A 26,660-nucleotide genomic window follows, 5' to 3' on the forward strand; every position below is an offset into this window, starting at 1 on the left:
TACATGCTAGCACATTCAGTCAAGTTGGTGGCTAAAATTGATCCACTCAAGTATCTTCTTAGCAAGGCAACACTCATAGGAAGATTGGCAAAATGGGTCATGATCCTTACAGAATTTGACATTGAATATGTGGAATGCAAAGCCATAAAGGGACAAGTAATTACTGATCAACTTGTTGAAGCTCTGATTGAAGACTCTCAGCCACTGCACATAGAGTTTCCAGATGAATCAATAATGCATCTTACTCAACAACCCTGGAAAATGTTCTTTGATGGGTCCTTTACTCAAAATAGTTCAGGTGCTGAAATATTATTCATTACTCCTCAAAAGTACTCCATCCCAAAATCTTACAAGATTTTATTTCCCTGCACGAACAATATTGTAGAATATGAAGCCTTGGTAAATGGTATAAAGCTAGCCATTGAATGGAAGGTTGCTAAATTGCATATTTATGGATATTCTCAGCTGGTAGTGAATCAAATCAATGATGCATATCAGACTCAAGATGAGAAGTTGATGCCTTACAAGAGAATGGTGGATGATCTCAAGAAGTACTTTGCTTTTGTGTCATTCCAGCAGATTCCAAGATCCGCTAATAGAGTAGCAGATGCTATGGCCACCCTAGCATCCATACCTAAGTTACAAGAGTTCAATGCTCACTTTGAATTCCTGGTGGAAGAGTTATGTTACCCAGCTTATGATTCCCTTGAAACCCAAATAGTTTGTTCTATTATTGGACATGACTCATCCAGATATAGCCACATCTACTCCTACCTATGCAACCAAGTTATTCCTAAAAATCTTACCCCAAATGAGAAAAGAAACTTGACCCAAAATGCTTCGCAGTATGTTATCATAGCTAACAATTTATTTAGATGAGGTTTAGATGGTACATTTCTTAGATGTCTAGAAACTGAAGAGTCTAAACCTACATTATTGGAAGTCCATGAAGGTATTTGTGGATCTCATTCAAATGGCCTAACTTTAGCACAGAAACTACTACGGGTTGGATACTACTGGCCAAACATGGAGAAAGATGCAATCAAATTCTCTAAGACTTGTGAAAAATGTCTACTACATGGGAACCTCATACATGCTCCAACACGGGATCTCATACCATTTACTGCACATTGGCCTTTTCAGCAATGGGCCTTTGATCTCATTGGTCAGATTTACCCTGCTTCATCTAATGGACATAAATTTATAATAACTACTACCAAGTGGGTAGAAGCAGTTCCACTCATCAAAGCAACTGGTAAGCAAGTCACATTGTTCATCTTAAACTATATCATCTATAGGTATGAAATACCTTCCTCCATCATGACTGATAATGGAGGATAGTTCAAGAATAAAGACCTGGATGAACTTGTGAGAAATTCAAAAGAAAAGAACACTGGTTATCCATATATTACCCTCAAGGTAATGGACAAGCCAAGGCATCTAATAAGAACCTATTAACTATCTTGCATAGAATAGTGAACAAATCAGGGAAGGATTGGCGTCTGTAGCTCAATCTCGCATTATGGGCTTACAAAACAAGTATCAGAACACCTACTGGGGCTACACCTTTTTCTTTGGTGTATGGGTCTGAAGTAGTATTACCTATTGAAGTAGAAATACCATCTCTAAGAGTTTCTTTGCAAGGTCTTGTTACTGATGAAGATCATAGAATATCTAGACTGCAAGAGCTTGAATTGCTGGGTGAATGTCGACAAGTGGCATTTGATCATCTCTTAGTGTAACAAAAGAGAATGTCCAGAGGATACAACATGAAGGTTAGACAAAGAGAATTTTAGGTTGGTGACCTAGTACTAAGAGAAAATCCAAAAAATGAACAGTTTCAAGATAACAAAGCGAAGTTTGAACCCAACTGGCTGGGTCTCTACATCATTACTGCAGTCTTCATCTCTGGTGCCTATTAGCTCTCAACATTGGAAGGAGAATAGCTCCGAGAACCGATTAACACCATCCACCTAAAGAGATTCTTTACTTAGCATTCTCCGTTCCAGCAAACTATATAGTTGAAAAACTCTTGAAAAAAATCAAAAAAATCATAAAAATCAAAAAAGAAAAAAAAGAGAGAAAAAGAGAAAAGAAAAGAAAAATATAAAAGAGAAAAATTGCCTTGGTGAAAACATGGTAAATGGGCACCTTGGTAAAGAAAAATGACTCTCTGCCAAGCAGGTGAAAACCTGGTAAACAAGCGCCTCTTGTACTCAAGCGCTCCATCTATCAAGACAACGATTGTCATTCTCACTTTCTTGCATCTTTGCTTTCGCTTGTACATATTTTGTAGTGGCTTTCGTGACACCCTGGTTCGTTAGAACCCTCATGACTTGAAACTAATCAATGCCCTAGTCTTAGGTTACTCGACAGAGCACATTTCATGTCCTAAGTAGTGTCAAACAAGTCATTTTTCCGTAAGTGAAACCTGGTCGTCCACTCTGAGTCAGTCACCTATCTCCTGACTACTAAAGAGTTTTTATCCCTAAGTTAACAAGAAAAACAAAAAAAATGGAAAACAATTACTAAACAGTTTGAGCTATGCATGAAAATTTTCTTTGTATGTTGTCTTTTATATTGGTTTTCGATTATTATCCCCTTGAGTAACTCAAGGAAGTTGATATTGACTAAGAGGTGCAAGGATTGGGGGCATAATATTTTCTTATTTTCTGCTTGTAAGAATGATCCCAATGATTTGGAAACATCTAAATTAGCTGGGTGTCTATGATAAGAGCCTTCACATCAAGGTCACATACCTCGACTCCACTTATTTGAATGCTACAAGGAGGTCCATATCATTTCTTTTTCTGTTTAGAGGGAATTTCTTTATGATGTAATTTAGGTCCTTGCAAAATCTATCCAAGGATATGAATGAAAAAAGGGTCATTGCGGACAAGATGATTAAATATTGTACATTGAAAAAGAAAGGAACTCTAATCTGCCTGTTATGTTCGTTATGCTCGGTGATGAATCTTAAGCATTTTAAATCCAATGACTAGTTTTAGGTTGCATTGCATTTTGCATATCATTTTTCATTTCATTCTGTATTGTGTGAATTTCGAGTGATTTTGGTGTGATAATAATGATCTCTTTATTTTTTGAATGAGGGCTGGAAGCTTCATCATTTCTCCGCTAAGTGGTCTCCTCTTCATCATTTCTTCGATCGAGTACTTGTGTTTTGAGATGTTAGTTGCATAAATAAACATCTTATATAGATTCATTCATTTCATTATTAATCATTTGCATTCATCTTATTGCATAGAAAAATGAAAAAAAAACATTACTCAGTACTCATTTTTCATTCATTTATTTGTGATGTCATGGAAATGGGGACAAGGCAACAACAAAGTTCAATGTTAATAAGTTAGTTTCAACCATAAAAACAAAATAAAGAACTAAAAACCATTCCAAACATATCAATAGAGATTTCAAAAAGCATGAAAGAAGTTTAACAAAATAAAAGAAAGGAGAAGAGCCTCCCTAAGATGCTTCCATGATGCCTTTTGATGCTTCTCCCTTGTTTCTCCCCTCTCCAAGTCCCAAGTGAGTCTAGCTCTCAGCTTTTAGCACTATCCATGGATGCCATATGGAGATTCAAGATGGTTGAATATGATAAGCAAATGCTATGCAAGTGTAGACAGTGATGCTATGAAAAAGCTCTATGCTAATACCTGTATAACAACAATACTCTAATGCTTCCTCCTTTGCTTGAGGAGAAGGGTTCTATTTATAGAAGAAATGAGGAAATGAAGGGTTAAGATTGAGTAATCTTAACAAGGGTTAGGATTGAAAGATATTCAATCCATGTGAGACTTTCAACCCAATCCCATGTTGACAAGTGTCACCATGAGGAGGCTTGAGAGGAGAGATAAGGAGCATTAAATGCTTGAGGGGACATGATGGTTACCCTAGTCAAAGAAATAAATGCTTTGAAGAGACACATGGGTTACATGAGGGTTAAGTTAGGGGTCAAAGTCCTTAACCATGGGTGCAAGTGGAATTAACCATTAATGGTCATGTAAGAGCCATAAGTGGTTTGGAAGACTTTAGAGGGTAATTTGTTGAACACACAAATCATTAATTGCTTTTCAAAGACTTTGGAGTCTTTGAGAAGTGACTCCAATTTGCTTAGGAATGTGACAAATTTAGGGGATGGATTAGGTTAATTAGGAAAGGTTTAGAAGAATCTAGAAGGGGTTTAGGCATGCAAGTGGATTTTGTAGGAAAATGCAAGTGGGAGGAATTTTGGTATTTTCAATTAAAATAAAATCATTTATTTCAATTAAATGGTGTAATTTGTATTTGGGTAAATATTCAAATAAATATTAATTTATTTAAATGAGAAAAAGGAAGATAAAGCATTAAAATGCTTGAAGACTTTCAGGGAAACCATTAAAGGCTTGAAGACTTTAAGGGAAGCAATTAAAGTCTTAAGAAGACTTTAAGGGAAGCCATTAAGTTTGAAGACTTTAAGGGAAACCATTAAAGGCTTAAGAAGACTATAGAAGGAAGCCATCAAGTTTGAAGACTTTAAAGCCATTAAGTTTTGAAGACTTTAAGGGAAACCATTAAAGGTTTGAGAAGACTCTAGAAGGAAGCCATTAAGTTTGAAGACTTTAAGGGAAACCATTAAAGGTTTCAAGTGGGTGAGGATAAATAGGATTTTAAATAAATAATTTATTTAAAATAGTTGTGCAACTTGCATTTGTAGGAAAATACAAGTGGGTGGAGTATAAAGGTGATTTAAATAAATGATTTATTTAAAATAATTGTGCAACTTGCTTTTGTAGGAAAATACAAGTGGGTGGAGGATAAAGGTGATTTAAATAAATAATTTATTTAAAATAATTGTGTAACTTGCATTTGTAGGAAAATGCAAGTGGGTAGAGGATAAAGGTGATTTAAATAAATGTTAATTTATTTAAATGTGAGAGGTGGGATTTTGGGGGATTTAAATAAATATTAATTTATTTAAATGTGAGAGAATATTTAATTAAATAAATATGATTTATTTATTTAATTAATGGTCTGAATTTGTTAAGTGAATTAAATCAAATAAATTGAATAATTTATTTAATTTATAGGAGAAGAGGGTTAAGATGAATTAATTAAATATATTAATTTAATTAATTATCAATTGATGGTTAAATAATCAAATAAATATTAAATATTCATTTAATTAAGTGGACAGATTTATGTGACTACAATTTGCATATGAAAAGAAACAAAAACATAGACATTCATAAACAATTTGCATTACACTCATGCATACATGTAGAATAAAGCATATAGAAAGCATCTCATAAATGAATTGATACAAGTACAATGAAGTCAAATTGGATCTTGTATATATATATATCGTATCAAGTCTAAGAATACAAAGTGATGTCTAATGACATGTACAAACTCCCATCGGAGTAAGAATCGTATAGGCTACAAAAAAATGGGTGTGTCTACAAAAAAATATCCCAGCTACAAAAAAAGAATAATCTAACTGGCACCCTCTCCCTCATCGCCTGGTGGAGGAGAAGGAGCCTGATGCAGTGCCTGATCTCCCTCCGATCATGCCATATACTGTGAATAGGGTATCACTTGTTGTGCAATAGGAACTGAGACACTATATGCTGCCACATAATAAGCTACCCTACTACTCTAGAGAAGGACCTCATATCGTAGAGTGTCTAACTCAGCTCTCGACTCTGCTCTCAAGGCTGCTATATGGCGATCCCACTTGGCCCTCACCTTGGCAAGCTATCGATCTCGCTCCGCCAGTTGAGTCTAAGCCACTATCAACTGTGACTGTAGCTCTGCAAGACATGCTCTCATTGTTTGACCAACATCCGCTCCCTGCTCTCTCATAGGCTCCCCAACCCCATCTCTACCCCCATCTCTACCTGTGGCTCCACCCTGCTCATCCCACCACTGTCAGACCTATCTCGGAGCTACTTGCTCCTCCTCAGTCCCGCCCAATCTCACTCCAACTCACCCAAGGGATCCACCCTCACCCCTCTATTGTCCACCCTCAGCTAGCACCCTGCTGCTACTAGCACTAGGATCTCCACCTGTCCGCCTTGGAGCCTCGGCTCTCTGTCCCTGCCTCTGGCCCTGCCTATGGCCTTGTCTCTGTCCCTATGCTAGTGCAGGGGCATCATCCTCCACATCCTCAATATGAGGAGCCTACTCGCCCGGATCTGTAAATCAAGGGAAGAGATGCTGCTCAAACTAATCCCTATACTGGGGCAATACCCCCGCATCTGCTACATCATCTAGGTAATCCAACCTCTAGCAATGTAAACTTGTCAGTTCCTGCATCACTAAAGAATAAGACAACCATGGAGACCATCCCTATCTCTCCTCATCGGTGTAACATGCATATGTTGTGTACTCCTGTGAGATCCCCTGAGGCTGACCATACTGCCTCATCACTTGAGAAATGATGAATCACTTCACGACAGTCTACGATCTCTCAATCAGTGGGCGTGTAACAAAAAGGTCCCTGCGAACCATCCACCAATCATCCCATGGCTCCAAGCCACTATATGGTCTCTAGACAACAGCTATCAAGTCATCCAGCTATCGTCTCCAAAAAATTGTCTTGCCTAGATGGGGCTGCATAATATATCCAGCATACGTGCATATAATAGGTTGCCCTAGCTCTCTACTATCATCAACTATTGGTCGACAAATGGGAAGGTGCTCCCAAGCCCAAACCTACAAAATGTATACACCTACGTCCATGCTTTGGCCATCCCTATATATGACCTCATGCATCTCTCGATACATGTGGGCCAATAAACACAAACCCCAGCCAAGTCTTTGAGGGGCCTCTATCAACCTCTCCAACATCCGGCCCCATCCGCACTAGAAACCCTGCTGTCCTCTATTTGGCATCAAGAAATAGCCTATGAACCCTACTAGAACACATGCCAGAGGAAATTCCTTGCTATACCTGCTCATCAAAATGTCCCAACTAATGGAACGAGTCAAAATGTTAGGATCACTGAAGATATGCCTCACTGCCTGTAATCCTGGAAGGTGCCTTGAATCATAATCCACCTTATCCCCAGCAAAAGGGGTATGGAGGATCCTATATACATCCTTAGGAGTGATCATCAACTCCCCCACTGGCAGATGAAAGGTGTTATGCTCTAAATGGAAATGCTCTACCAATGCTGTGAGCATTCTATGGTTCACACAGATATCAGGTAATCTCAATAGATGCATCAAGCCGCATAAATCAATATAAGCCTGCTCAACCTCGGATAAATGTCAAATTAATGCCATAGTAGGAGGATATACACATCTGAAGAGCATAGGAGGTAATCAAACCTGCAAAAAACCAAACAATGAGCATCAGAAAACCCTCCAAATGAGCCTACAAGAGAAGTAAAACATTACGCAAATCCAACTAAGTCAAATGCAAAAACAAATTTCATGTTTACACCTTCAAAAATGTTCACTATCTCTCGAATGACAAAACACAGTTAAGCAGCATCTCATACGAGCCAAGAATAGCTCCCGTACGAGAAAACAACCTCAAATGACAAAATTTTATACTTCGCATGACAAAATGGTCTTTTAACAAACCTGTCATACAACACGAGGGTGCACCTTGTACAACAAAACTAATGGGTTCAAATGACAAAACAAAATTTACCAGTTACTCGTATGAGATAGGATCCTGTCTTGCATGATAAAATGTAATGCCTGACCCAAAACATGCAAAAAACTTGAAAAATGAATTAAAAAAATTCAAAATTAAAAACATAAACAAGCTTAAGATTGATCACTTACTGCTAGCTCGTAGTTTCAGGGTCGATTATGACATCTCTGGTGCTCAAATCGATGCTGACGAGTAGGGACCACCATTTTCTTCATAGAAGGCTTTTTGAATTTTCAAACTTGGATAGTTAAAATGATTTGAAAATGACACTTTTGTCCCATATATAGCCAAAAAGCTAATTTTTCAACTTGCTCCGATGGTCATGAAAAGTGTACCCTTAGCTAATGTGCCTACTCTGATTCCATTTTTTGGGATTGAAATCAAAATATGAGATCATCTTGCTAGTCAATTTTAGAATTTGGACCACTTGGTGCTCTTTTCATCAAATTCTCATTATTTCTTCAAGTTGCACTCAATTAATCAACAATCAACGCTGAATATCAATTTCAATTCTACAAATTAATTTCGCGATCGGCGACCAACTCCATCAATGCCAAATCTTCAAAATTCCTCAAAATCAATTTGTGCTCAAATAACTTATTATCGCTCAAAATTGCCTATAATCATGTACCCTCGCTATCTTTCGATTTCACTCCTGAGGGGGCATACTCGTGACCTTATCACCTCACATTTTCAATCTCGAGAAAATTTTCAAATCTTCATCAAAAGTCGAGCAAAAATCTTTTTTCAATTTAAGAAAATCAAAATTTTATTGCTGAGGGGCATCTCATCTTCATCACTTCATATCAAGTTGAGATCTCTCGATCATCCAAATTTAATCAATCGCCAGGGGCATATCAGTTTCATCGCTTCACATCAAGCTGATATTTGTCTTCTTCTAAATCAATCACTTAATGTTAATCAGTTTCATCACTTCAAATCAAGCTAATTATTTGTTTAAACTCAATCCAAAGTTTAAAGAGTATCTTTGATCACACTCAATCTAACTAGGTGTTCAGTATTCATTTCTTGATCAAGCTAGACAGTTTATCTTTGCTTATCGTATCTTGATTCATCAAGTTCAAGATTGAATTTTATCATCACTCACTGTATCTAAGTTCAATCAAGTTCTAGATCAGTAAGATCTGTTTCTTGATCAATCAAGTTCAAGTTTGGTATTTTATGTTTTCTATCGTTCTTATGTTCAATCAAGTTCCGGATCGGTGTCTCTTTAATCAGACTTTATTCAGCTTTGTCACTTCGAATCAAGCTAACACCTCGCTTTTCATCTAGTTCATGATCAATCAAGTTCAGAACTGGTATCTCCTAGACATCAACTATTCTTTGAATCAACGCGCTGCTCGCACATTAATTCAAAGAGGGGCAAATGTAATACCCTAAAATTGGTCATATAAACCATGGGCCCCTAATCTCAACAACATCACCAAGGTCCTGACCAAAAGGCAATTAAATGAATCTTGAGCACATAATTAATTCTTTAATTATCAAATGACAATGGCAAAATCAATTACTCAATATTAATTGAATATTTATTTAATTAATTAAATCATTCCAAGAATATTCATTTGATCAATTATCCTATTTTAATTTATTAAATGTCGTAGCATATTTATTTAATTAATAAATTTGTCATTCAATCATGCAAAACAAATTAATTTATTACAAAGCAAGAGTTGAATTGAAAATTAAATAAAAGAATTGAATTGAGAGAAATCAAACTTGAGATATTATTTCTTTTTCTAAATTGAGAACTTGAAATCAGAGAAGCAATTAATTGAATTATTAATTATTCTCTTAAATTGGAACTCAAAGCTTTTCAGGAAAAGAAGTTCAGTTGCATTAAAAAGACTCTTTTTTGAATATATCAAAGAATTATCTATTTTTATCACAAATGCATGGAATTAATTTAATATTCTTTTCCAATGCAACTTGAACTTCTAATTTGAATGCATTTCAATTAAACTATAATTGGAATCTATCTCAAGGTTAACTGAACCTGATTTCTCAATTATTTTCAAATAATCCTAAATGGAGCTTTTTCATCATCTCTCTTGAGAATTTTCTATAAATTCAACCTTCAACTCTCATTCTAAACACCCTAGAGATTTTTGAGAATACATCATTATTATACTGATTTTCCTCTAGGTCATTGATATGTTGTGCTTTTTTAGATTATTTGCATCCATATTTAGTTTACTCATTATTGCTTACATCCATATTGCTTGAATTTGTTATTGCTAGCACTAGGATCTCCACATGTCCGCCTCGGAGCCTCGACTCTCTATCCCTGCCTATGGCCCTGTCCCTATCACTATGCTAGTGTAGGGGCATAATCCTCCACATCCTCAATATGAGGAGCCTGCTTGCCCGGATCTTTAAATTGAGGGAAGGGATGTTGTGTAAAGTAATCCCTATACTGGGGCAATACCCCCGCATCTGCTACGTCATCTAGGTAATCCCACCTCAGGTGGTGTAAACCTATCAACTCCTGTATCGCTAAATCATAAGACAACCATGGAGACCATCCCTGTCTCTCCTCATCGACATAATGTGCATATGTTGTGTACTCCTATGAGATCCTCTGAGGCCGACCATACTACCTCATCACTCAAGAAATGATGAATCGCTCCATGATGGTTCGTGATCTCCCGATCAGTGGGCATGTAACAAAAAGGTCCCTGCAAACCATCCACTAGCCATCCCATGGCTCCAAGCCTCTGTATGGTCTCCAGACAATAGCTATCAGGTTGTCTAGCTGCCATCTCCAAAAATTTGTCTTTCCCAAATGGGGTTGTGTAATATATCCAGCATACCTGTATATAATTGGCTGCCCTGGCTCTCTACTATCATCAACTACTGGTCAACAAACGGGAAGGTGCTCCCAAGCCCAAGCCTACAAAATGTATACACCTACAGCCATGCTTCAGCCATCCCTATATACGACCTCATGCATCTCTCGATACATGTGGGCCAATAAACATGAACCCCAACCAAGTCTCCGAGGGGCCTCTATCAACCTCTCTAGCATCCAGCCCCATCCACATTGGAAACCCTGCTGTCCTCTATCTGGCATCAATAAATAGCCTATGAACCCTACTAGAACACATGCCAGAGGAAATTCCTTGCTATACCTACTCATCAAAATGTCCCAACTAATGGAATGAGTCAAAATGTCAGGATCACTGAAGACATGCCTCACTGCCTATAATCCTTGAAGGTGCCCTGAATCATAATCCACCTAGTCCCTAGCAAAAGGGATACGGAGGATCCTATATACATCCTCAGGAGTGATCGTCAACTCCCCCACCGGTAGATGATAGGTGTTATGCTCTGAATGGAAACGCTCTACCAATGTCATGAGCATTCCGTGGTTCACACGGATATCAGGGAATCTCAACAGATCCGTCAAGCTGCATAAATCAATATGAGCCTGCTCAACCTTAGATAAATGTTGAACTAATGCCATAGTAGGAGGATATACACATCTGAAGAGCACAGGAGGTAATCAAACCTGCAAAAAACCAAACAATGAGCATCAGAAAACACTCCAAATGAGGCTACAAGAGAAGTAAAACATCATGCAAATCCAACTAAGTCAAATGCAAAACCAAAATTTCACATTTACACCTTCAAAAATGTTCACTATCTCTCAGATGACAAAACATAGTTAAACAACATCTCGTACGAGCCAGGAATAGCTCCCGTACGAGAAAACAGCCTCAAATGACAAAATTTTATACTCTGCACAACAAAATGGTCTTTTAACAGACCTGTCGTACGACACGAGGGTGCACCCCATATGACAAAACTAATGGGTTCAAATGACAAAACAAAATTTACCAGTTACTCGTACGAGACAGGATCCTGTCTCGAATGATAAAATAGGATGCCCGACCCCAAACGAGCGAAAAACTTGAAAAATGAACAAAATAATCTCAAAATTGAAAACATAAACAAGATTAAGATCGATCACTTACTAGTGGCTCATAGTTTCAAGGTCGATTATGATGTCTCTGGTGCTCAAATCGATGCTGATGAGTAGGGACCACGATTTTCTTCGCAGAAGGCTTTTTGAATTTTCAAACTTGGAGGGTTAAAATGATTTGAAAATGACACTTTTGTCCCAAATATAGCCAAAAAGCTAATTTTTCAACTTGCTCTGATGGTCATAAAAATTGTACCCTTAGCTAATGTGCCTACTCTGATTCCATTTTCAAGATCGTAATTGAAATTCGAGATCATCTTGCTAGTCAATTTTAGAATTTGGACCACTTGGTGCTCTTTTCATCAAATTCTCATTCTTTCTTCAAGTTGCGCTCAATTAATCAACAATCAATGCTGAATATCAATTTCAATTCTACAAATTAATTTCGCGATCAACGACCAACTCCGTCAATGCCAAATCTTCAAAATTCCTCAAAATCAATTTGTGCTCAAATAACTTATTATCGCTCAAAATTGCCTATAATCATGTACCCTTGCTATCTTTCGATTTTGCTCCCGAGGGGGCATACTCGTGACCTTATCACCTCACATCTTCAATGTTGAGAAAATTTTCAAATCTTCATCAAAAGTCAAGCAAAATTGTTTTTTCAATTTAAGAAAATCAAAATTTTATTGCTAAGGGGTATCTCATCTTCATCGCTTCATATCAAGTTGAGATCTCTCGATCATCTGAATTTAATCAATTGCCAAGGGCATATTAGTTTCATCGCTTCACATCAAGCTGATATTTGTCTTCTTCTGAATCACTCTCTTAATGTTAATTAGTTTCATCACTTCAAATCAAGCTGATTATTTGTTTAAACTCAATCAAAAGTTTAAAGAGTATCTTTGATCACACTCAATCTAAGTAGGTGTTCAGTATTCATTTCTTGATCAAGCTAGACAATTTATCTTCGCTTATCATATCTTGATCCATCAAGTTCAAGATCATTTTTTTCATCACTTGCTATATCTAAGTTCAATCAAGTTCTAGATCAGTAAGATCCATTTCTTGATCAATCAAGTTCAAGTTCGGTATCTTTTGTTTTCTATCGTTCCTATGTTCAATCAAGTTTGGGATCGGTATCGCTTTAATCAGACTTTATTCAGCTTTGTTGCTTTGAGTCAAGCTAACACATCGCTTTTCATCTAGTTCATGATCAATCAAGTTTAGAACTGGTATCTCCTAGACATCAACTATTCTTTGAGTCAATGCGCTGCTTGCACATTAATTCAAAGAGGGGAGAATGTAATACCCTAAAATTGGTCATCTAAACCATGGGCTCCTAATCTTGACAACATCACCAAGGTCCTAACCAAAAGGCAATTAAATCAATTTTGAGCACATAATTAATTCTTTAATTATCAAATGACAATGGCAAAATCGGTTACTCAATATTAATTAAATATTTATTTATTTAATTAAATCATTCAAAGAATATTCATTTTGATCAATTATCCTATTTTAATTTATTAAATATCCTAGCATATTTAATTAATTAATAAATTTGTCATTCAATCATGCAAAAGGAATTAATTTATTACAAAAGGAGAATTTATTACAAAACAAGAGTTGAATTGAAAATTAAATAAAAGAATTGAATTGAGAGAAATCAAACTTGAGATATTATTTCTTTTTCTAAATTGAGAACTTGAAATCAGAAAAGCAATTAATTGAATTATTAATTATTCTCTTAAATTGGAACTCAAAGCTTTTTAGAAAAAGAAGTTCAGTTGCATTAAAAAGACTCTTTTCTTGAATAAATCAAAGAATTATCTATTTTTATCACAAATGCATGAAATTAATTTAATATTCTTTTCCAATGCAACTTGAACTTCTAATTTGAATGCATTTCGATTAAACTATAATTGGAATCTGTCTCATGGTTAATTGAACCTGATCTCTCAATTATTTTCAATTAATCCTAAATTGAGTTTTTTCATCATCTCTCTTGACAATTCTCTATAAATTCAGCCTTCAACTCTCATTCTAAACACCCCAGAGATTTTTGAGAGTACGTCATAATTATACTAATTTTGCTCTGGAGTCATTGATATGTTGTGCTTTTTTAGATTATTTGCATCCATATTTAGTTTACTCATTATTGCTTACATCCATATTGCTTGAATTTGTTATTGCTTGAATTATTCATCCATCTTGCATCCCTTTAGCTTAATATCATGCTCATATAGATTAAATCCTTCATCTTGGTGTAGTCTAGTCACTGGTATTGCTTCCAAATCCTAAGAGCAATCTTATACTCGCATCTTTTAGAAGGCAATTGGTCGATTTTTCATGGTTTTCTTATTAATGCTTATATCTGACTAACCATGCATATAATGACTAAATTGAAGTGTTGTGTATTGCAGATACAGATCCTTATTCCACTTTTCACACACACAGGTTCAGATGAACTAATGATATTATCAGGTATATCATCTATCTCTTTTTGAACTTTGTTTATTTCCTTATCAATGTCCACTATTAATAAATTTGTCTTGCATGTGTCCCTGTATAGTTCCTTATACTCCAAAATTGTTGTATTTAGTGTTTGTAAAAGTGTATCAATGTGTTCCATGCACTTCTTTATTGTTTCCTCAAAGAATTTTTCTTTTTTCTTTTCCATTTTATCCTTGAATGTTTCCTCATTAATTTGATCAATTATTAGTATATTTCTAGCAATATATTTAGACAATGTGTCTAATTGACTTAAAGAATCCTTTACATTATGTAAATTGCATTTGGGTGTAATCATCTTAAGAATGGGTATTGTGTCATCAATTGCCTTATAGGCCAATGCATTACAATCAGTTATTTTCTTTATTGAGTCCATAAGTACTTCTATCACATTTGTAAGTCTAAATTCACTCAATGAAGTACTAGATGTCTAACCAACTACCTTTACAATTTCAGTGCTTCCAGTGGGAGTAACCAATTTGCTTGTATTGACCTCTAGTGGGTCAGTCTGAGTTTGCATTTCTAGTAGCAATGGTTTTGGTTTCTTAGTGATTGTCGGTTGCACTATCTCAATGTGTCCCTGTGTATCTGCCTATTTCTCAATTGATTTCTCTGTATTAATTGTTGTCGATATCTCTATTACTGTCTCTGCAGGTTTCTCTGTGTTTGCATCATTACTATAAGTGACCGTTCCACTATCCAAAGGTTCCACTGGATGCTCTGCTTGCTCTACTTGTATCCCAACCTCAATGTTATCTGTCAGTTACTTAGTGGTAATATCTTTCTTTACCTATGTGCTTTCCTTGTTCACTACAATGTTTACTTCCTGAGTGTTAATATTCATGGTGTATAAAATTTTTGACTCAAGGTTAGTGTCCTCATGCGGTGTGTTAACATTTTCAGTGGCTCATATGTCATCAGTCTGTACTGATGGAGTAACCAAAGGTGGTGGTAGGTTGTTAGTTACTTTTATGTTTGGTATTCCACCTACTTTACCTTTCCCCTTTTCTCTATCCTTCTGATAAAACTTGAAAGTTTTCTTTGGTCTGCTCAACTCTTCCTATTTTTCTTTCTCAACAAAAAAGATATCCCATTTATCTGTTGTTTCATCTGCAATTTCATTTACTCTACTAGCCATTAGGCTCACATGTCGATGTCCACTTGCAAAGACTATTCTATTAGCTTCACTAATTAGTTCATCAATCTCCTCTATGAGTTAACCGGATGTATAGCTAGGAGTTTTTCAATCTTAAGTTTCTTATCAAGCTCCATAACTGCAATTCTCTTAGCATCTAACCTCCTATATAATTCACTTGGAAAATCATCTACAACTTCAATTAATACTTTCTTGTATATGTCAAGATGTAGGATTATGCTATTCTCAATACTTTCCTTTTCTTCATTAGTGAATGTATTATACAGTTTGCTAACATTAGCCAAGTTGTTGTCATCAGTTATTTCACTCAGTAAGTTGTCCAGAGGTGGTATAACCTTTTTTTGTTTCTTCTAGGGTGTCAATTTCTTTGTTAATGGTCTCACTTCCTGTTGCTTCTTCTTTGTCTTCTTGGGTGTAGGAGAGGGTACCGGTGAGGGTTTTCTCTTCCTATCAACTCTCTTAAACTCTATAGGAATTTCACTTTCAGATGATGTACCAACCGGTGAGAGATGTGCCTCCGATTGTAATCCTACTAGATCACTTTCCTTTATTCCAGTTATGTTCATGATGTTTTCTTTTATTTCCTATACTTATTTAGTTGCACTCCTTATGTATTTTTCTCTTTTCTTTCTTTGTTTCATTGTCTATACATCGCTTTCCATTATTTTTGCATTTCCCAAAAAAAAAAAATGGTTCTCTAGGTGCCTCTAACAGAGCTTTAGCATAAGTTTCAATAATTTTTACATCTTCCTCATACCCCATTTCAGTTACCCATATAGTTCTAAGAAGAACTGCCTCCATCCAGATTTCATCCTTTTTTATCACAAAACATATTTCTTTGTTGTACTTATCCACTATACTCTGTGGTAGTCTTTCCGTTGTTTTCATTTTTGCTTGGAAGGTTTTGAAATACTATGTTATAATGTTTTCCTTATCAGTACCCATACTAGTGAAGGTTTCTAGCAGTTATTTGCCTACTTGTATATCATATCCAAAGTCTTTCTTTCCAATATTAGGAACTTCTTTTGTGAAATATAACATAAGACATACCAAAAGATTGCCAAAATGAAAAGTTCCTTTCTTATCTCCTTTTATCTTTTTTAGATTATGTATCAACTCATCCTTTAGCCACTCACATACATCTATTTTTGCATCACTATTTACCATATCATAAGCACTTTTAATGCAAAGACTAGAAATAGAGTTGAATTGGTTTGCATGCGTAGTTTTGTAGCCTAAAATCATGCTTATGAATTTGACATTTACATCCTTAAACATCATTTACTCTCAAGGATCTGCTATCATATGTTTCTCTTGCTAAGGTCATCACTACATTATTGGGTACCTTCTTAGTCTTATCAAGCCTACTACCGATGGAGGGTAAACCTGTCACTACCCTAATTGCTTCCTTGGTGATTTTGCAAATAGAATCTAGCCAAAGAAATTATCCATGAACTCTGCTAAGGACAATTGTTACTACCTCCTTAGGAAATTCAGGGATGTCCAGGATTTCCACCAAACCTAAAGTTTCAATTACCTTGTGCTCAGGTTTTACATTTCCATTTTCATCACAGATAACAGTTTTAAACATTTTCAACAATTCCTCTGAACCTAATTCCTCAATATTGCAGTGAATGTAAATTCTAGGGTCTTTAGCATAAGCAACACCTTTTGGAATTTTTGAAAAAGCACCTATGGAATCATCTTGTTTTGCTATCTCAGGAATGATCTTAAAAATGGGCCTAGGGTGTTTCACAATTTATATAACAATAGGGTTTGCAATAAATTATAGAGCAGAGGAGGAAGCCATCGATAAATACCTTAATCTGCCTGATATAGGTTTGAGTGCTTGAAAGAAATCACTTCACTTCTTCGCTTGGATGCCTTCACTTAGGTCTTTGCACTCTCTAAAATTTTGAATGCTTGGTGATTTGAAAAAGAGGGAAAATCAATGATTTCTAATGTCATTTCTTCCAACAACCACATTAAATGCTTGCCAATTAAGTGAAACTTAACACATCTGTCGGTAAAGAAGAAAACCATCTTCTTACCATCAACTGAGGGTAAACTTGCATGATATTCAAGTTGTTGCAATACCCCCAAAAGGTTACTTTTCAGTTGGATGAAGAATCTCCTATTGGTGGAGTAATACTTTGTTCTACCGATGAAGAAAATAGTCTCATCAACATTCTGATATGTCTTTCTAATCGACTATTTTGAAAATTCTTGCTTTACCTCATCTACCTTTTCTTTGCCTTTCAAACTTGGTCCTTTATTATTTGCTGGTGAAGTCTTACTTCTACAAAATTTTGCAATATATCCAATCTATTTACAAGCATGACAAGTCACATTGTTCTTCTGAATAGCCTTTCCATATCCTATGTCGGTTTGTATTTTGTATTGATTAGATAAGTGCCCAAATCTTCCACAAACATAACATCTCACATTCATTTTGCAGTTTTCTGAATTATGACCAATTTTGTTGCATTTGGAACATTGACTGGTGGGTGCATTAATGTTTGATTGTTTTTAGATCTACACTGATTTTCTCTATGACCATACTTGTTACAGTTAAAGCATTTCCCATTAAATTTGTAAGCATTAGGTTGTCTTACCGGTTTACTATGATCATGATTGTTTGCAGTATGGGAACTTTCACTAACTTCAAATCCAAGTCCATTAGTGTCTCCATTAGGTGTCTAACTTTTCAATATATCATCAAGTTCTTCTGAACTTTTCTTGAATTTCTCTTTATGTTGTTTTGTAGTAGCCAACTCATTTTCCAAAATTCCCTTCTGTCTCATAAGTTCAGTTTTATCATGTTGCATGTGAATTAGATCTATCTTCAACATATCATTTTCATGACTGAGTCTTAGGTTTTCATTTCCAGCATCATTGAGTCTCCTAGTCAGGCCATCTTCATTCTTTTTCCTATCTTCCATGTCTTTACAAAACCTCATAGTCATGTCTTGCATTTCATTCCTCATAGTACTATTTTCTTGCCTCAATTTGTTCACAAGATCAATAAGAGTTTCCTTTTCATCATCATCACTCTGCATCTTCTCATGAAGTTATTTTCTTTTATTTGTAGCAATAGTAAGATTCTCTTGAACTCCTTGAATGAATTCCTGTGCAGTCCTAAGATCATCTTCAAGTGTGATATTCTTCAACTTCTCTGCATCATAATCCACAAGAGCTCCTTTTAATAGCTTTCTCAAGTTCTCCATCACTACCGATGTCAAAATCTTCCTCAAGCTATCAGGATTTTGAAAATAGGGGACCAGGCTCTAATACCAATTGTTAGGATTAGTGACAAAAGATACTAAGAGGGGGGGGGGGGGGGTGAATCATTATCTAACCAGTATATCAAAATATTTGACCTTATTAAGTATTTTGCATTCCAAAATAGTGTACTGGTAAATAAGAATTAATGCAGTAAATAGGAACAATAAAGATTGCATAGATAACACACCATAACACAAGATTTTTAACGAGGAAACCCGGTGTGGGAAAAACCTCGGTGGGATTTGTGACCCACAATATTCACTCACTAGCCAATGAATGGATATTACTTACAATGTGGTGCCTACACATACAGGAAGGCCAACTGCCTAGAGCTCACTACTCAAATAAAAAATGGAAGTCTCACTGACTTACAAAATGGATTATGAGAATCCAATATAATGTATTTCTACAATTTAGCATCTGCTATGACAGGTTCAATACCGGTTCAAGCTCATACTATAACTATAACCTTATAAAAAATTTGCCTTAATATTCGCTTATCACTTCTACCTTCTCCATCTTCTATCTATCATCCATATCAAAATGATTAACAAGATCTCATACATATACAAGTCTATTACAATATGCCTTGTCGACTTTACAAAAGATATTTATAATTAAATTTAATAAACAAAACTTTGTTCCTATTGGGTGGGGTGTCGGTATACATTGTTGTCATTGTTGGTGCCTGTGCCTGTTGGTCATTTACCAGATGAATGCCACAAGATTGCCTAAAGGTATCCATAAGGTTGCAAGGTTTCCATCAATGACAACACCTTCAATTACCTTCAATTACCATTAGAGTGTGCAATGCCAACAAATACCTCTTTGACATACTTGGACTAGGTAATAAAGATACCCTCTTTCATCGATTGAATCTGTAGACCAATGAAGAACTTTATCTCTCCAATTAGAGACATCTCAAACTCTTTCTTCATTTCATCTGCAAATGCATGGCTCATTTCATCATCTCCTCCAAAGATTATGTCATCTACAAACACTTCACAGATCAGAATCTGATCACCTTCAGATTTCAGGTAGATGTTGCTATCCTTACTTGTTCTCTGAAATCCTATCTTCACAAGATGAGAGTGTAACCATTCATACCATGCCCTTGGTTCTTGTTTCAATCCATACAGGGCCTTGTGTAATCTACACACCATGTTACTATCTTCTAATAAGGCAAACCCATCTAGTTGCTCAATATACACTTCCTCTTCTAGGATTCCATTCAAGAACACAAACTTCACATCCATCTAGTAAACATTGAATCCCTTAAATGCTGTAAATGCAAGTATCATTCGAACACCTTCCAATCTAGCCACTGGGGAAAAACTTTCTCCATAGTCTTCTCCCTCTTCTTGAGCATATCCCTTGCATACAAGTCTTGCCTTGTTCCTTACAATTGTGCCTTCTTCATTCAGCTTATTCCTTAAGACCCATTTGGTACTTATGTCATTCTTGTGCTCCAATCTGGGTACCAAAGACCATGTTGCATTATTTTCTATCTGGTCTAGCTCCTCTTCCATTGCATTAATCCACTCTTCATCTATAAGTGCCTCTCTAGTAGTCTTAGGCTCAAATTCAAAAATCATGCAAGAGTTTTCTTTCACCTTTCTTCTTGGGAGTATCCCTGCATCTTTATCTCCTATGATCTACTTCGAATGATGATGTAGTTTCACATATCTAGGAATGACTCTAGTTGGTTTTTCTTGCTTTTCCTCTTCTTCTTCTTCTCCATCTTCTTCTTCACCTACTGCAGCTTCTACTGGTACAGGAACACTAAGATCTTTGCTTGTTTCTTTCTTAACCGGTTCCCAGAAGGCTACACTCGGTTCATCTTCCACTTGCTCACTACAGGTTTCCTCAAGCTCCTCAGGGGATTCATCAACCTTGACGTTGATACTCTCAACAATTTTCTGAGTCCTATTGTTGTATCACTTGAGAGCTTTGCTCTTAGTTGAATATCCTAGAAATATTCCTTCATCACATTTAGCATCAAACTTGCTTGGATGCTTACCTCTCTTGATATAACACTTATTGCCAAATACTTTAAAATAACTCATAGTGGGAGTGTTCCCAGTCTAGTACTCATAAGGGGTTTTATCTTTACCTTTGTTGATGAGTACCCGGTTCATAGTATAGCCTATAGTGCTCACCACTTCTCTCCAAAAAGTGTGAGCAACCTTTCCTTGTATCAGCATTGTTCTGGATGCTTCAACTATAGTCCTGTTATTCCTTTCTGCTATGCCATTCTATTGTGGTGTTCTTGGGGTAGACAACTATCTCTTGATACAATTCTCTTCACAGTACTTGTTGAATTCATCAGAAGTGAATTCACCTCCTTGATTAGTTCTTAGGCATTTTATCCTTTGACCACTTTCCTTCTCTACTAATACTCTAAAGGATTTGAACTTTCCAAACACTTCAGACTTTTCTTTCAAGAATGTGACCCACATCATTCTTGAGTAGTCATCAGTAAGAATCATGAAATACCTATCTCCTTGAATACTTCTTGTTTTCATTGGACCACACAGATTGGTGTGCACAAGATCAAGTAAGTTCTCTGCTGAAAAAGACTTACCTTTGAAAGTTGAGGAAGACATCTCCCCAAGTTGGCATTCTCTACACAAATAATTCGTTGGTTTGTTTAGCAAAGGAAATCTTCTTACTTCCTTGATCTTACTAGCTTTTACAATATTATTAAAGTTTATATGACAAAGTCTCCTATGCCATATCCAACTATCATCAAAATTCGCCATTAGATACTAACTAATCTTGGTATTCAATTGAAACAAGTTACCTCTGGTCTTCTTACCGGTGGCAATTAGTTCACCACTATTTCCAATTATACTGTAGACTCCACCTTTGAAATCCAAAATGAGTCCTTTGTCATTTAGCTAAGCAACACTCAAAAGGTTATGCTTAAGACCTCCTACCCAGTAGACATCATCTGCACTTCTCTTTCCATTCAGTGAGATGGATCCTTTACCTTTCACCAAGCATGGTGCATCGTTGCCAAACCGGACAACACCTCCATCATATTCTTCTAGAGACAGAAAATTTCTTCGGTCACTAGTCATGTGGTGAGAACACCCACTATCAATAATACACTCATTAGAGTTGTCAATGCAAGAGACAAGGGCTTTCTTGTCAGACACTTCTTCCTTTACAACTACAAACACTATGTCCTCATTCTCTTCATCCTTGGATTCTTCATCAGTAACACCTTCATCAACTGCAACAAGACAATTTCTCCTACTTCCTCCTTTATTCTTTCTAAACCTTTCTGATTTATCCTTATTATCATTGTTAGGACAATTAATAGCTATATGTCCTATCTTATTGCAGGAAAACCATTTTAAAGGAAGCTTACCTGTCTATTTTCCAATGCCTTTTGGAAGTCTCTTGGGAAGAAGAGCTTCAAACTCCATCATAATTTATTCATCATCCATATCTCTGCATTGCCTGGATTCATAACTGTTACTTACTTCTTTTCTTTTTCTGGTTGGTGTAGGAGATGCTCTAAAGGTTGACTCAGTCTTCTAAAAACTACCATCATAACTATTCAACTCATATCCTATCAACTTTGTAATGATAGAGTCTAAGGATACCTTGGTTTTGTCGATAGACCTTAGCTCCTGAATAGCAGCAACTTTGATTGCATAGATCAGTAGCAATGATCTCAAAACCTTACTGAGAATGGTGGCATCATCAATTGTTCCACCAGTGCTCTTGATATCTCCAACCATAGTCTTGATCCTTATGCCATATTGTTGAATGGTCTCTCCTTCAACCATACTCATGTCTTCAAATTTTCCTCTAATGCTTTCTTCCTTAGCTTGCTTGACATGTTCATCACCATCATAAATGGTTTCTAGTGTGTCCCATACATCCTTATGAGTGTCCTTATCTTGTACATCAATGAACTCAATATCAGACAGGCTGCTAATAAGGGCTTCCATGACTTGCCCATTTTCTTGAATCTCTCTTTTCTGATCATCGGTTAGAGTGCTAGTGGGGATTACATAGGCATTCTCAATATAGCTCTAGTGCTGAGCACCCAAACTCTTGATATAAATATTCATTTTGTCTATCCATATTTTGAAGTTATCTCTATTGAACTTAGGACCTTCCCTCTTCATTATTAAAGCAAGATCTTTTACCTCAGGCAGTTAAGCTTATATCACCAAGGACCTGGAGCTTTGATACCAATTGATGAATAATGATGAACAAAAAAATACCCTAACTGGTACTGAGATGGGGGGGGTGAATCAGTATAGACAAAAACTTCTCAACAAATTATCAAGTTAAAACAATGCTAACCGGTTGTCTTCATCACTGAACCTAACCATGGCAATACTGATTAAACACAGTAAGACTTTAGACAACTAAACCAATAAAATTGAATACTTCAAATAATATTCAACACTTGATAACTACTTCACCAATATACATATGCATGTGTTGTATCAGTAATACCATAACCATTAGATTTGCATGCATATTCACCTAAATAAAGATTGCTCAATCATCACATGAAAAATGCACGACTCATGACACACAGATTTTTCATGTGGAAACCCAAATGGGAAAAACCACAATGGGGATGAATATCCACAATCTTGTTTTTGAACTCTTTTGAAGCTCGCTCTATTAGGAACCTAGTCCGGTTAAAGACTTTCCAATAAGGTTATGTTAGGAACCGATCCTGTTAAAGATCACCTAGTTAAGGGATGGCTATATACCCTATTAAAGGTTACCTTGCTAGAGGATTTGAATAACTCAATGATCTTGAGTCACTTGGTTAGAGGATTTACAATAATCCTGTTAAAGCTACCTGGTAAAGGGATTTTCCTACTATTGAAATGGTTAGAAGACAATAGGTAAAGCTCTGATTTGATAACAACACTACATGATAAGGTAGATCCATTTCAACTCCTCTACTCTGCAATCATACTCTGTAGTTTTCCACTCACTGTTCTGGCAAGTATCTCATCACTCAGACACAAACACAACATTTGCCAACACTTAGAATATCCAAACTCATCGACCTTATAGACAATAATTAGGTCGGTAGCATAAACCCTAAACCCTAAATATTTTAAGTTTACAATTACAAGCAGTCCAATCCTAACTGTTCAAGCACTTTACATAGAATAAAACAATCTCAAACAGATCACAAGTCATTCTACATCGTCCATTCTTCACCGCACATGGAAATCAGTAACCCATTACACTCTCTTCACATACCGCTAAGAAGAATGTTCATTCCCGAGGTAGAAATTTAATGCAATCGATCTTCACATGCAAGATCCTCAAGAAAATCCTTCACGTGCACAAAACTAATGTGGAATATCGATCTCATCCTTATCTCTTATGTAGCTCATCAGAAAATTTCATCAGTTGCATTGCACAAGCTAGATTGCCAAACTAGAAGCCCTGGAGCTGAGACTACCAGTCGGTAGTCACATTTAGTGAAACCCTGACACTGGTTCACTTCATCTGTTCATACTAATTCTCCTACTTGAACATCAATAACAACTTCTTCCAATCTTCATACCAGTTCACCTGCACTTATTGACATCAATGACAACATACATTATCATCATATCATCATACTGGTTCATCATATGCCAACATGACATAACCAAATAATCCCCAAATGATAACAAGTCATCATCAACTTCCTGAGTTGTCGGTGAAACATATACCAGTGACTGTGCATAATCCAATATCCATGTCGAGACCACAATGTGTCGGTTCAACAACAAACCAACATAACCAGAGTGCCAAATAAACAATGTCGACCTCCAGAAAGATAAGTGTTGAAATTAATGACAAAACCAATGCAACACATGACGAAGTCATCCATAGTACAAAAAATCTCCCCCTTTGGCATTGATGGCAACACTAGATGGAAAAACATCTAAGTGCCAAAAAAAGAATGCCAAATACCAACAATCTCCCAAAATAGATCAATACAAAGTTCTATACCAAAAACAGAAATAATATAACCATAACAAAAATACATCTCTCCAAAAATACATCTCTGCCCAATCTTCAAAGTACAATGTTTTTCCATAGACATCTCTCCCTCTTTGACATCAAATGCCAAAGTAGTCAAGAATTAAAAATTAGAACATAACATACAGCTAACTACTCCCCCTAAGTAGTAGCTCTCCTTCATCAAAACCGGAAAAAGATTTTTTTTTGTTTGTCCCTGCCGGTTTGATGCCAATCTCCATCATTCAAGTCTCTACCAATGGAGTGATTACCCCAAGCTTCTCTCTGAGATATTCAAATGTTTCCTTCAGCAAAGGCTTTGTAAAAATATCTGCAATTTGCTCTTTAGTATTCACATAAACCAGTCTCACTTCATTTGCTTCAACATTTTCTTTCAAAAAATTATACTTAATAGAAACATGCTTTTTTTTAGAGTGAAATACCAGATTATTTGATATATCTATTGTTGCTGAATTATCACAATAAATAATTACCATTTCTTTGTGTTTTACCTTGATATCCTTCAACATTTTTTTGATCCATAATACCCGAGCATGCAATTAGTTGCCGCTACAACATATTCTGCTTCTACTATAGATAATGATGTACAAGTCTTCTTCTTGCTGATCCATGAAATTAATCTTCTACCAAGAAAGAATGCACCGTCAGTGGTACTCTTTTTGTCATCCACATCTCCTACCCAATTTGCATTTGTATATGCACATAACTCACATAACTCAAAATTGTCATTCTTAGGATGCCATAAACCAAGATTTGGTGTGCCTTGTACGTACCGGAAAATCCTTTTTACTACAGTTTCATGATTTTCTTTAGGATTGCTTTAAAATATTGAAACAATATACATTGCATTAATTATATCAGGTTTGGTTTGTGTCAAATACAGTAACCCTCCAATCATAGATTTGTACCTTGTCATATTTATAGGAGCTGAATTATCCTTTGATGTCAATTTATCTGTTGTATTTATATGAGTGCTTACTGGTTTGGAGTTTTCCATTCCAAATTTCTTTAAGAGTTCCTTTAAGTATTTTGTTTGACATATGAATATACCTTTGTCTGTTTGAGAAATCTATAAACCTAGAATAAATTTTATCTCTCCAATCATAGACATTTCAAATTCTTCTTGTATCTTGTTAGCAAAGTCTTTACCTAACCCTTCTTCTCCTCCAAAAAAGATATCATCCACAAATACTTCAATAGCCAAAATGTCATCATTGGTGATTTTGTAATACAAATTACTGTCAGCATTACCTTTTGTGTATCCAAACTTTAAAAGATATTTATCCAGTCTAGCATACCAAGCTCTGGGAGCTTGCTTCAATCCATATAAAGCTTTCCTTAACCTGCAAGCCATATCCTTATCATCTGTTAATGAAAATCCATCAAACTATTCAATGTAAACTTCTTCTTCAAGATCTCCATTAAAAAATGCACATTTTACATCCATCTAATAAATTTTATAGTTTTTGTGAGCTGCAAATGCAACAAATAGTCTTATTGCTTCAATTTTGGCTACCGGTGCAAAGGTTTCATTATAATCAATTCCTTCTTTCTGAGAATAACCTTTACAAACTAATCTTGTTTTGTTTTTGATTCCTTTGCCATCTTCATTAAGTTTATTTCTAAATACCCATTTAGTTTCAATTACATTTTTATCTTTAGATCGGGGAACTAATGTCCAAGTATTAGTCTTTTCAATCTATTCTAATTCATCTTCCATTGCTTTTATCTAATGTTTATCTTGACATGCTTCAACAACTGATGGTGGTTCAACTTGAGAAATTAAACATACCTCTTCATTTTCCAATCTTCTTCTTGTCACAACACCCTGATTTTTATTTCCAATTATCTAATTTTCTGAATGATTCAATCTTACATACCTAGGTTTATTCTGATTTCCACTTGCAGGCTACTGTTCTTCAGTCACAGTTGAGTTTTTTGATGATGTCAGTGTGACTGGTTCTTCATTTTGTTTTAGTGCAATCTGTGTTAGTTCATTTATAATCATTTCTACTACCAGTATAGAACCTACAGATCTTGATTATCTCCTCTAAAATGTTCAT

Source organism: Cryptomeria japonica, chromosome 1 (genome assembly GCF_030272615.1).
Source record: "Cryptomeria japonica chromosome 1, Sugi_1.0, whole genome shotgun sequence".
NCBI classification, from domain to species: Eukaryota; Viridiplantae; Streptophyta; class Pinopsida; order Cupressales; family Cupressaceae; genus Cryptomeria; species Cryptomeria japonica.